The 13,985-nt window shown below is 46.8% G+C and overlaps 1 long non-coding RNA gene across 1 annotated transcript; it reads right to left on the bottom strand.

Moving 5' to 3' along the window:
* Nucleotides 1-307: 307 nt before the first annotated feature.
* Nucleotides 308-13,739, bottom strand: LOC147098753 (uncharacterized). The gene is made up of 3 exons (XR_015073912.1): nt 13,589-13,739; nt 3,154-3,304; nt 308-380 (listed from the first exon to the last, which is right to left on the bottom strand). It is a non-coding gene; the product is annotated as an uncharacterized LOC147098753 (long non-coding RNA).
* Between the last annotated feature and the right edge of the window lie 246 nt (nt 13,740-13,985).

Below are 13,985 nucleotides of genomic sequence, written 5' to 3'. Positions count from 1 at the left end.
TTCCATCATTGCTGGGTCAGAATCCTGGAGTTTCCTCCCTTACACCATTGTGGGCAAAGGCCCAACAGCATCTTCTCAGGGCAATGAGAGATAGCAACAAATGTGGCCTGCCTTGTCACCCACATCCCAAAAACATAGAAAAAAAGATAAATACTGCAGATGCTGGAAGTCTGAAATCTAAAACATAAGGAGCTGGAAATACTCAGCAGGTCATTCAGCCTCTGTGGAGAAACAGAAGTAATTCAGTCAACATTTCAGATCTAAAAACCCTTCCCTCAAGACTGACGTTAAATACATTACCTTGGACACTACCACTGCCAGTGTAAGGCACATTAGGACAGTCAGTTCATAAAGCACAAATGTTGGGAAGACATGAAGACCTGTGAAGGGCAGAGGAACAATAACTGTATGTGCCATCCCTTAAAATAAGCAGGTACAGGAGACTTTGGTTTATCCGGAGGTTGTATGTCCGGAAACCTCGATCTACCGGCAGAAATCAGGAGCCCTTTTGTTAGTTTTTTTTTCTTCTCGTGGCTTTTTTTTTTCCAACAGTCAGTCTCTGGAAAGTCTCTCTGAAGCTGTTGCTAAGCTACAGAGACGCTTCCAAGGTATGGGCCGACTGTTTAGAAGCTGTTGCTAAGCAACAGTGTTTGTTGTCAGATACGGAGATGAAAACCTCCGTATGCTTCAACATTAACGCTGGTATGTCCGACAGGTTTGATAGATCGGCAACAGCTCGGTCCCGTCGGTGCCGGATATAACAAAGTTTCCTGTACTTAGCAGTTATCTTTATCAAACATAGTTCACATATTACTGATATCAACTGAGGCTCATTTGCCTCTAAGTTTACAGCTATGAGAGAAACAATTGCGATGTCCTTCACTACTGTTACCTTACCAAGCGCCCTACCTCGCCGCTCGCACTGAGCGCCCTACCTCGCCGCTCGCACCGAGCGCCCTACCTCGCCGCTCGCACCGAGCGCCCTACCTCGCCGCTCGCACCGAGCGACATACTTCTCCGGAAGTTATACCTCACGACACTCACTGATCGCTATACATCATGGCCCTCACCGAGTATTATAGTTCATGAACAATGTTCCCTTTAATTTTTTTTGGCGCCGCACAGCTCCTTTAATCGGCTGTGTGGGTTCCCTGCTCGACTGTGCAGCTTAAAGGGAACGTTGCTCATGACCCTCACTGAGTGTTATAATTCACGTTATAAATCGTTGTTCACAAATCATTAAAAGCTCGTGCACAAGTAGAAAAAGTAGTCAAAAAGACGAATAGAATGTTGACCTCTATCTCGAGGGAGTTGGAGTTCAAAAGTGAGGATGTCCTGCTCAATGTACAAATCTTCAATAGCAGCACAATTGCTAAGTCACCACCCGCAACATTTTGGGGGGGGGAGTCAGTGACCAGAATCTTCACTGGAGCCACAGCAACAGCATGGTGATGAGAACAAGGCAGAGTCTGGGTACGCTGCAAAGTCTCTCCAACATTTGCAAGGTTCGTATCAGGAGTGTGACGGAGTGCTCAGCCCTTGCCTGGATGGCTGCAGACACAATAGGACTCAAAAAGATCGACATTAAAGGACAAAGCACTTTACAACAACAACTTGTAGAGCCTTCAACGTAGTAAAACGTCTCAAGGTGCTTCACAGGAGTGTTATAAAACAAAATTTGACGCCGAGCCACATAAGGAGAAATTAGGGCAGGTGACCAAAAGCTTGGTCAAAGAGGTAGGTTTTAAGGAGCGTCTTAAAGGAGGAGAGAGCGGTAGCGAGGCGGAGAGGTGTAGGGAGGGAATTCCAGAGCTTAGGGCCCAGGCAACAGAAGGCACGGCCACCAATGGTTGAGCGATTATAAACAGGGATGCTCAGGAGGGCAGAATTAGAGGAGCGCAGATATCTCGGGGGTGGGGGGGGTTGAAGGGCTGGAGCAAATTACAGAGATAGGGAGGGGCGAGGCCTTGGAGGGATTTGAAAACAAGGATGAGAATTTTGAAATCGAGGCACTGCTTAACCGGGAGCCAAAGTAGGTCAGCGAGCACAGGGGTGATGGGTGAACGGGACCTGGTGCGAGTTAGGACACGGGCAGCCGAGTTTTGGATGACCTCAAGTTTACGTAGGGTGGAATGTGGGAGGCCGGCCAGGGATGCGTTGGAATAGTCAAGTCTAGAGGTAACAAAGGCATGGATGAGGGTTTCAGCAGCGGATGAGATGAGGCAGGGGCGGAGACAGGCAACGTTGTGGAGGTGCAAATAGGAGGTCTTAGTTATGGCACAGATATGTGGTCAGAAGTTTATTTCAGGGTCAAATATGACACCAAGGTTGCAAACACTGTGGTTCAGCCTCAGACAGAGGCTAGGGAGAGGGATGGAGTCGGTGGCTAGGGAACGGTGTTTGTGGCAGGGACCGAAAACAATGGCTTCGGTCTTCCCAATATTTAATTGGAGAAAATTTCTGCTCATCCAGAACTGGATGTCGGACAGTCTGACAATTTAGACACCGTGGAGGGGTCGAGAGAAGTGGTAGTGAGGTAGAGCTGGGTGTCATCAGCGTACATGTGGAAACTGATGCTGTGTTTTCGGATGATGTCACCAAGGGGCAACATGTGGATGAGAAATAGGAGGGGGCCAAGGATAGATCCTTGGGGGACACCAGAGGTAACGATGCGGGAGCGGGAAGAGAAGCCGTTGCAGGTGATTCTCTGGTTACGATTAGAGAGATAAGAATGGAACCAGGCGAGTGCAGTCCCACCCAGCTGGACGACGGTGGAGAGACCTTGGAGAAGGATGGAGTGGTCAACCGTGTCAAAGGCTGCAGGATGAGGAGGATGAGGAGGGACAGTTTACCTTTGTCACAGTCACAAAGGGTGTCATTTGTGACTTTGATGAGAGCTGTTTCGGTACTGTGGCGGGGGGCAACCTTACTGGAGGGATTCGTTAAGGCTTGGCCAACCGACAAGCTTGAGCTTGAAGCTGTATTGCCGTAAGTGTGCTTTTAGGTACATGTGTAATTATTGTTAATATTTATCATTGTAGGCTTAAATTTCTATGATTGCCAATAAATATTTTTGAACCCTATTATCTTGAGGAATAACTTATAAACTTATAAGAACCATCCACTCCCTAACACCGTAAAGCTTTTAATTACCAATAGACGCGAAGAAAATGATGGCTAGAAAATCCCGTATAGGTTCCATACACAACATCACTTCATCTGCAGCAATGTGACCTTGTGATGAAATTAATGCTCCGGCCATGAAACAACCCAGCTCCATGGACACATCTAGCATCTCAGTTGCCTGCAGAAAAATAATAAAATTAAAAAACGGTGAACTTTCTGTCAAAAGGTCTGCTTCATGCACAGTTAACAGCAATACTACAATCATTAAATGATAAATAAAAAGAGCAGCACTTATATTTCTGCAAAGCAATAATAGCTAATGCTCGACGTTCCTCATAAAAATCACAGGCATTCCTGTCAGAGGCAAAGCAGCAAGAATAAGCAACCCCCACTCAATGTATTCATTCCACAACATGTGTTGATGCTAAATTAATTCCTCATGCTTTGCTAAAGGTAATACTGTCAGAAAGGTTTTCTTCCCATAACTAATCTTGGAAAAACATGTAACTCAATGCTGTGACATGTGGATATTAACTTGTGACATGTAACTCAATGCTGTGACATGTGGATATTAACCTGTGACATGTAACTCAATGCTGTGACATGTGGATATTAACCTGTGACATGTAACTCGACTGTGACACATGGAGAATAGTAACCTGTGCTATTCTCTAGAATTGACCAGTTTTTTGGCACGTGTGTTGATGGTTATGGGACAATTTATAGTATGTTCTGATATATTGATCTGAACACTTTATGTACAGGTTAATAAATATACATGCAACTTCTAGAGTTTTAATAAAAGTATTTCTTCCAATGTATAAACATCTTAAACAAAATTCAATTAAAATACAGAAATGTAAATTATTCAATAGGACTCCGTAATCATCCTTTCTCAAATGAAAGTCTCCTCCAAATCCGTGGGTTTATCGCTGAGCCCAGCATTCCAAACAGGAGGAGTCCTGCACTTGGATCATGCTGATTCTCACCGTATTGTATACACTGTACATGACCTCTCACATGGTGTATGAATGGTATGGAGATGCCGGAGTCGGACTGGGGTGGACAAATGTAAGAAGTCACACAACACCAGGTTATAGTCCAACAGCTTTATTTGAAATCACAAGCTTTCGGAGCGCTGCTCCTGGACTTCACCTGACGAAGGAGCAGCGCTCCGAAAGCTTGTGATTTCAAATAAAGCTGTTGGACTATAACCTGGTGTTGTGTGACTTCTTACATGGTGTATGAAGGTCACCTAGTGTCACCCTAACTTTTGCTGGTATCTTGAAAGGAAACCAAGCATAAGGGTTAGCAATCTGACAGATCTAACTGGGGTAGTCACAATTAGGAAGCTGTCTCCTTAGACTCAAGAATTCTAAACTTCATCTGAGCTCAGTGAAGGAGATGCAGCAACTACTTTCTGCCTGGTTACCTATTTGGCATCTAACAAGCTCAACTTGTAACACTTTCAATCCCAGGGTCCAAAAATGGGACCTTTTGGAAATGAAGCCAATGAAAGCACTGAATCTTAAGGGAAAAGTGAATAAATACAAAAGATATGGAGAGAGTGGGAAGCGGGACTAGTTTTAGAGTGCTCCAGAAAAAATCGTCAGAAACAAGATGTCTGAATGTCCTTGCTGTAAACTTCTATGGTTCTGTGGCGGAGCCACCAAGAGACACTGGGCAATCAATAATCATTCCTTTAACTACCATGTAGTGCAGCTGTGGACTGCACCTTTAAACTGTATGTAGTTTCTTGTATTTTCGCGTGATGACGTCATGACGCCGATCACGTGACCCCCAGTTGGCGCGGAGAGCGTGATGACGTCATGACGTCAGCTTCCAGTATTTAGTAGCAGTCTTAGAGAGGCTGTGGGCTGCACAGACCTGCTTACATCTGCTCTTGTAGTTTTACCAGTTAAGTTGTTTGTTTATTAAACTTGGTTATTTTGTTTCACTGCGTCGAACTTCATTATTCGGATAGGAACTTCCGTTCCTACATTGGTGACCCCGATCTCGTTGGACAACTTTCGTCGAGATACTTATAATGAACACGAACGCTGTTGCCCCTAATTTGCCGCAGTTCTGGGAACAGCAACCAGCAGCATGGTTTTTCCAGGCAGAAGCCCAGTTTGCACTTCGGGACATTACAGCAGATTCGACCCGTTATTATTACGTGGTTTCCGCTCTCGACAGCGCCACGGCTTCGCGGGTCGTCAGCCTCCTGGGGAATCCACCGGCAGAGGGCAAGTATGAAGCTCTAAAAAATCGCTTACTACAGGTGTTTGGTTTAAATAAGTCGGAGCGTGCACGCAGGCTTATTGCTATGCCCGGCCTTGGGGACTCAAAACCATCGGAATTGATGAGCCAAATGCTTACGCTTTTGGGTTCGGAGCCCCAATGTTTTTTGTTTCGAGAACTCTTCCTCTGCCAGCTACCTGAGCCAGTTCAGGCAGCCTTGGCCAGTTCTACGATTACGGACTGTGCCGAGCTTGCTGCAGAGGCAGACAAGACTTTTATGGTCATACAGCAGAGTTGTGCAGCCACGAGGCGTCTTTCCCCTATGCGAGCAAAGTCCAGCCCTCCTCCAGCAGGCTGGTGTGTGTACCACGCCCGTTTTGGCGCCAAGGCTCGACGCTGCCGTCCTCCCTGCAGTTTTGTTGAAAAAAAATCTCCAGCAGGCTCACAAACTTCGATGAGGATGACAGGGTCTGACAAACACACCCAGTTCACCATGGCAGTCGGTTCAGCGGGAAAACTCCTCTACATTACTGATTCCTGGACAGGGCGACGATTCTTGTGTGACACTGGTTCTCAGTGCAGTATTTTGCCAGCTTCAAAGCTAGATCTACAATCCGGCGGTCACGGCCCTTCCCTCGAGGCAGCCAATGGTGCGGCCATTCGCACGTTCGGTAAACGGACAGTTAATTTAACTCTTGGAGGTCAACGTTTTGTGTGGGAGTTTATAACGGCTAAAGTATCACAGGCCATCCTGGGGGCTGATTTTTTCTGTGCCTATGGTTTTCTGGTCGACGTCCAACATTGTCAACTCATTAATGCGTCTACTTTCCACGCGGTGCCGTGTCATCGCAGTACTGCTGTCTCCTGGTCGGTTGCCTGTGCGGTTCCATCGCAGGAAGGGTTTAGGCGTCTACTTGGCGAGTTCCCGGGGCTCACCAGGCCTACATTCTCGGCAGCAGTCGCGAGGCACGGTGTGGTGCATTACATCACCACAACGGGATCGCCTGTTTACGCTCGGGCACGAAGATTGGAACCCGGAAAGCTTGTGGCCGCAAAGGCAGAGTTTCAGATCATGGAGCGCCTTGGGATTGTCCGACACTCCGATAGTCCTTGGTCTTCTCCACTACACATTGTACCTAAACCAGGTGGCGGATGGAGGCCTTGCGGGGATTATAGACGCCTTAACGAAGCTACTATGCCGGATAGGTATCCAATACCGCATATACAAGATTTTTCGGCTCATTTGGCTGGCAACTCAATATTTTCTAAAGTAGATCTCGTCCGTGGATATCACCAAGTTCCTGTGCACCCTCAAGACGTCCCCAAAACGGCGGTCATCACACCGTTTGGCCTTTTTGAGTTCCTTCGCATGCCGTTTGGATTGAAAAATGCAGCTCAGGCCTTTCAGCGACTTATGGACTCTGTGTCACGGGACCTTCCCTTCATTTTCATTCACTTGGATGACATTCTCATTGCTAGTAAGGATAAGGAGGAGCACATGGCTCATTTACGTACACTCTTTGCCCGTCTCAGCCAACATGGCCTCATCATAAATCTAGCCAAATGCCAGTTTGGGTTAACCAGCATTGACTTTCTGGGGCATAGGATCACCTCAGAAGGCGCCGTCCCACTGGCCACTAAGGTAGAGGCAGTTACGGCATTCCCGTGGCCTCATATACTCAAATCTCTTCAGGAGTTTCTGGGGATGGTAAATTTTTATCATCGTTTTGTCCCCAAGGCAGCCCAATTGATGCAGCCACTGTACGAAGCACTCAAAGGGAAGTCGGGTAAAGATGTTATCATTTGGACACCACAGATGGACCAGGCGTTCCTGGACACCAAGGCGGCATTGGCAGATGCAACTATGCTTGCACACCCACTCCCGGGCGCGACCATCGCCCTTACTACCGATGCCTCCGATTACGCCATCGGGGCGGTTCAGGAACAATGGGACTTGGCAGCCATTGGCCTTTTTTAGTCGCCAACTGCGCAAGAATGAGCGAAAATATAGCACTTTTGATAGGGAGTTGCTGGCCTTGTTTTTGGCCATCCGGCATTTTCGTTTTCTCCTAGAAGGGCGCCCGTTTACTGTATTTGTGGACCATAAACCGCTCACTTTTGCAATGGCCAAAATGGCGGAGCCGTGGTCAGCCCGGCAACAGCGCCACCTTACATTTATATCTGAATTTACGACGGATTTACGACATGTGTCTGGCAAAGATAATCTCGTGGCTGATTGCCTTTCGCGTGCCCCAGTCCAGGCAATTCACCTGGGAATCGATTTCGTCGGGTTGGCGGAAGAACAGCTGGCAGATCCCGAAGTTCAGGCATATCGGACCATGCCTTCTAGCTTGCAGGTAGCCGATGTTATGTTCCAATCAGCAGGAACCACGCTCTTGTGTGACACATCCATGGGAGTGCCCCGGCCCATTGTGCCAGTCGAATGGTGTAAGAAGATTTTTCAGGTTATACATGGCTTATCACACCCGGGGATGCGAGCTTCACAACGACTTATGTCCCGCAAATTTGTTTGGAAGGGAATGCATTTAGACGTTCGGGACTGGACAAACAATTGCGTGGACTGTCAAAAATCAAAGGTCCATCGTCATGTTAAGGCTCCAGTGGCCATCTTTCCGGTGCCTGAACGCCGGTTCGATCATGTACACGTGGACTTAGTGGGTCCCCTCCCCACTTCGCGGGGTTTCATGCATCTCCTGACAATAGTGGACCGTACTACCAGGTGGCCAGAGGCGATTCCCTTGGTTGCTACTACTACAGCGGACGTATCCAGGGCGTTTATTTCGTCGTGGGTGGCCCGGTTTGGGGTGCCATCTGATATCTCCTCTGACCGAGGTCCACAATTCATGTCAGAATTGTGGAACGCAGTTGCACAGGGCTTGGGTACCAAGCTGCACCGTACCACCGCTTACCATCCGCAAGCAAATGGTTTATGTGAGAGGTTTCATCGGTCTCTAAAGGCGTCCCTCCGTGCCAGCTTGCGTGGTCCCAACTGGGTGGATAGACTCCCTTGGGTGATGCTAGGCCTCCGTACAGCCCCCAAGGATGACCTCCAGGCTTCATCGGCTGAGTTAGTCTACGGTCAAGCACTTCGAGTACCAGGGGATTTCCTCCCTCCACATACAGAACCGTGGTCACCTGCTCAGCAGCTTCTTCAGCATCACGAGGTGGCAAAGAATTTCCTGCCTATTCCAACCTCGCATCACAACCTACAGAGGCCTCATGTACCGGCAGAACTTATGAGTTCCGATTACGTTTTTATTCGGCAGGATGCTCATAGAGATACACTCAGACCACCTTATGCTGGACCGTTTCGTGTCATCGCAGCGGGAGAGAAATATTTCACAGTCGAAGTGGGAGGTAAGTCCGATACCATCTCCATCGACCGACTTAAACCAGCCCATCTGGATCGGAGTGAACCAGTTGTTGCTGCTCAGCCACCTCGCCGTGGACGACCACCGTTGGCTGCTAGACCAGTTATGCAACAGTCTACCATTAAATTGCCTGCTTCAGCCTCATCCTTGTCTACACCTTCTGCTACTGTTTCCTCCACCCCAGATGCACCGCTTCAGACACAGCCAAGCATTGGCTCGTCTTCCAACGTTCCATCGTCTGAAGTTCGTAGTCGTTCGGGCAGAATCATTAAACCTCCTGTTCGTTTGACACTGTCTGTTAAAGAGAATTCTGGGGGGGGCGCCTGTGGCGGAGCCACCAAGAGACACTGGGCAATCAATAATCATTCCTTTAACTACCATGTAGTGCAGCTGTGGACTGCACCTTTAAACTGTATGTAGTTTCTTGTATTTTCGAGTGATGACGTCATGGCGCCGATCACGTGACCCCCAGTTGGCGCGGAGAGCGTGATGACGTCATAACGTCAGCTTCCAGTATTTAGTAGCAGTCTTAGAGAGGCTGTGGGCTGCACAGACCTGCTTACATCTGCTCTTGTAGTTTTACCAGTTAAGTTGTTTGTTTATTAAACTTGGTTATTTTGTTTCACTGCGTCGAACTTCATTATTCGGATAGGGTTCTATAATTATTAAGGCCTGCAGCGACCCTGAAGTGAGGTGGAATGGGATTCTCTCCTCCAGCTGCCTCACTTCACAACGCTTCACGGTCAAGTCTAGCCTCTAACCTCAGGCTGGCCCAATGCTAGTTATATAAATGCACCCTAAATTACACAAATCATCCAGGCAAACAACTCGACAACAAGGATTTCTCCAACTAGGTGGAAAAACTTTTAAACCTTTTTGTGGGAGAAAAGGGAAGGGAAGAAATACTTTATATTAAAAATCTCATTATTCGTAATGTCAGCATTTAAGTGTTGACACAAATCTGCAGATTGATAACATTTTTCAAGTATAGAAAAATCATATATGTATTTTTTTTTTAAATCACACAAACAGCAAAAATAGCTACTTTCCCACCATGCAAGTAAACAGGTCTTGCCAGACATCCTAGTTTTGGCACGTTCTGCATCCAACCTGGGAGGAGAGGAACGACTGGGAGTATGGATGTCTCCATTCTTGCCCTGAACCCTTGTGTGTGTTAGCCAGCAATCCACCCAGACTCCCTCTCTGGTGCACTCTCAGTCCGTTTCATCCCAATACCAGCCTTTGTTTCTCATACGTCCAGATTTCTGCAGATCTCATCATCCATGCTCCCACAAACCCTAACACGCCACCTCTACGGTGAAAATGTTTTCTGGATAAGGACTCTTCACTGCCAATTTCCTGAGTCCCGGTGAAGCAAACAGACCCGATAGCTCAGAACTACGGTTTTCTGAACACAAACAACATTTTCCTCAGATTTTCAGAGTGAAATAAAGGTAAAGTCATGGTAGATGCACCATCAGCTACATAGAGCTTACAAATATGTTGCATTATTTTCCCAAGTTACTGTCACATTTCAAGCATTTTACCTATCGGTCAAGGAGAGAATTCAAGTGAATTTGTTTTTGTTCTTGGGATAATGGTGATGCTGACAAGGCAGTATTATTGTCCATCCTAAGATGCCCTGAGAAGGTGGCGGTGGACCTTCTGCTTGAACCGCCGCAGTCCTTGCTGTGATGGTTCTCAGGCAAAGGTGTTCGGGAATTCCAGGGCTTTGAGCCAACAAACAATGACGGAACGGCAGTATATGTCTAAGTCAGGACTGTGCGACTTGGAGGGGAACTCGGGGTTGATGGCGACTCAAGATCTTGCTACTCTTTACCTACTTGGTGGTAGAGGCCACAGGGCAGGGTGCACTATTGTTGAAGTATATACTGCAGCTACAGTATGCAGTGGTGGATACTGAGTCCAGTGGTAGGGGCACTCATCAAGTGAACTGCTCATTCCATCACACTCCTGACTTAGGTCTTGTTGATGTTGAAGGGTCAGATGATGAGCCACTCATCATAGTATCCAGCCTCTGCTTTCCTATTGTAGCCAATGTCGACATGCTCGCTCCAGTTAAACATCTGGTCAATGACGACATCAGGAATGTTAAGGGACTCAGCAATGGTGTTGGTATTGAAGATCAGAGGGAGGTGGTAAGGACATTTGCTTATTCAAGATGCTCACTGTCTGCCACTTATGTGGTGTAAACGTTACCTGCCACTTGTCAGTCCAAGCCTGGATGTTAGCCAGGTCCACTGTAGGATGGCATGGGCTGCTTTATTATTGGAGGAGTTGTGAATGGAGTTGAACACGGCAAAATCGTCACTGAAAAGCGCATGCCGTATGAAAGAGGGAAGATCATTGATGAAGCAGCTAAAGATGGTTGGGTTGAGGAGGCTACGTGCCAGCAATGTCCTGTGACTGTGATAATTAGCCACCAACATGACTATCTTCCTGAGTATCATGCATGACTCCAGCCACTAGAGGGTATCCCTAACCCCCATTGACCTTAGTTTTGTTATGGCACCATGATCGGTCAAGCACAGCCACTCACACATCTCCTCTGGCATTCAGCTCGGAGGTCGGGAGCGGAGTGGTTCTAGATGAAGCAGAACTGAGTATTAGTGAGTAGGTGTAGCACGATGGCGCTACTGAAGACTCCCTCCATCACTTTGCTGAGGATTGGGAAAAGGCCAATGGGGTGGTCATTTGCTGGGCGACATTTATCCTGCTTCTTGTGGATAGTTTAGACCCCAGCAATTTTCCACATTGCTGGGTGTCAAAGCTGCACTGAAATAGGGTGGTTAGGAAACCCGGCTAACTGTGGTGAGCAGGTCTTTAGTGTTACAGCCAGGATGTTAGCAAGGCCCATCTTTGCTGTGACCTGCACACTCAATCACTTCTTAAACACATGTACTGAACACAAACTGACTGGGTACTGAAGACACTTGGAAACACTTCAGCCTTGAACTCGCGTGCTGGGAACCGCCATTCTTGAGGATGGGGATGTTCATGGAAAACTCCTTCTCCTGTTAGTTGCCTGATTGTCCACCATTCTCAACTGGATATGGTAGAGCTAGAGAGATTGGCTCTGGTCTGATGGTCCTGGGACCACCTGCTACTTTTGTTGTGTTATAACCCCGTCTTATAGCTTCACTAGTTACATTATCCAGAGACCTGGACTGATAATCCAGAAAACGTGAGTTCAAAATCGTCATGCCATCTTGAGAATATGAATTCAGTTAAAAAAAAAAATCTGGAATTAAAATTCAGTAAAAGTGACCATGAAGCTGTTGGATTGTCGTAGAAACCCAACTGGTTCATTAGCGCCCTTCAGAGAAGACGACCTGCTCTCCTTACTCGGTTTGGTCTATACGTGACTCCAGTCCCACACCAATGTATTGGACTCTAAAGTCGTCTAGTAAGTCACTCAGTTCCATCACCAGCTTCTTAGGGCAACTAGAGATGGGCATATAAAGGCCAGCCTTGTCAGCTACACCCACATTCCAATAACGAATAAAATAAATTCTAAAGTATACCTCCTGGTACACACTTCTACACTCCCTACTGAACCAAGGTTGGTCTTCCAGCTGGATGGTGATCGAGGAGTGAGAGATGTGCCAGGCCATGAGGTTACAGATTGTGCTGGTATAAAATTCTGCTGCTGCTGATGGCCCGCAATGAATGCCCAGTTTTGAGCAGGTGGTTCTGTCCTCAGTCTGCTCCAAGTAGCACAGCAGCAGTGCCACGCTACACACTGGAGTGTGTCCTCATCGTGAAGACATGTCTTCACAAAGATTGCATGGCGGCCACTCCTACCAATGCTGTTATGGTCAGATAATCTGCAAAACATAAGCTGGCGACTTTAAATAGGTCGTACCTCGTATTGGTTCCCTCACAATTTGAAGGAGGCTCAGTCTGGCAGCCATATCCTTCAGGACTCATCCATTGGTGGCACTACCAAGGCATTAGAAGTTTCCCACCCAGAGTACATTCGCTGCCTTTGATTCTCTTAGTGCTTCCTCCAAGTGGTATTTAACATGGTGTAATACTGATTCATCAACTGAGGGGAGAGGGGCAGTAGCTGATCAGCAGGATTGGTTGGCCTGAGACTTCATGGGGTCCAGAGTTCACATTGAGGACACCCAGGGGCACACCCACCTGACAGCACAACACTGTCCCCACATGGTTAATTCCCATTTGAATGTGGATTCCGTCCATTAGCTGTGACCAGACAAAGTCGCTAACAGAAGTGTGTTTCTCATATAGCTATCAGTTTGAGACAATGAGGTTCATTAGCACATACCAGGGAAGAAATTAAATATAACATCAGAGATAGACAGAGACACAGCAACAGAGTGAGAGTAGGAGACAGAGACACACACAAAGACAGTGAGAGAGACCAACAGACAAAATCAGTGAGGGAGTGAGTCCCAGTTAGTGATTCTGATCAGTAAAGTGAGATAGGCCTAGATCAAGAGCAAAGTGTGAGCAATCTTGTCTTTTGATGTTACAAGGTCTTCCTGCCAGGCCCCTGTGCTTTCCATGTTGTCTTTTAATCTAGAGGAACTATTTTATTTGGAGATGGTGGTAAGTTTGTGCTGGGTGAGGTGGGATTTCTTGCTCAGATACACAGTTCCAGATGAAAACATGGCTCTAGATGAAAGCTTTAGAATATACAGCTCTAGATAAATGCTCCAGAACATATGGCTCACGATGAAAGCTTTAGATTGCACAGCTCTAGATGAAAGTTTTCACTAATTTCTAACTTTTCCAATGTGTGTACTACAATGCTATAACTTGAATCAAAGTAAATATATTACCATTAACATAAGAAAGATAAATGCTGAAATTCCTAGGACAAGTATCTCTCTATTTCCTTTACCCTCTGTGTGCAGTTTTCTGTAAAACGGTCCAATGAGGTAAGTCTTTACCACAAGAGACATCAGAAGAATTGCAGCCAATGAAAACAGAATTTGACCAATAAGAGTGAAAATCCGCAGTATTTCTAAAATTATACTGTAGGAAAAGAAGAAAGGCAAAATTGTGAAAACATATTCCAAAATAATTTGAAACATGATACTGATATGTACAACAGATAACAATTTTTAGTTTGGAGTCTTACTTTTCATATACAGGAAACGTTGTGATATCCGGCACCGACGGGACCGAGCTGGTGCCGTTAGATCAAAACTGCCGGACAAACCAGCGCTAATGTTG

Source organism: Somniosus microcephalus, chromosome 28, assembly GCF_052327205.1.
Source record: "Somniosus microcephalus isolate GS21.2 chromosome 28, FLI_Smic_1.0, whole genome shotgun sequence".
NCBI classification, from domain to species: Eukaryota; Metazoa; Chordata; class Chondrichthyes; order Squaliformes; family Somniosidae; genus Somniosus; species Somniosus microcephalus.
The sequence above is the reverse complement of the archived record's forward strand: the minus strand, read 5'-3'. Positions and strand labels throughout refer to the sequence as shown.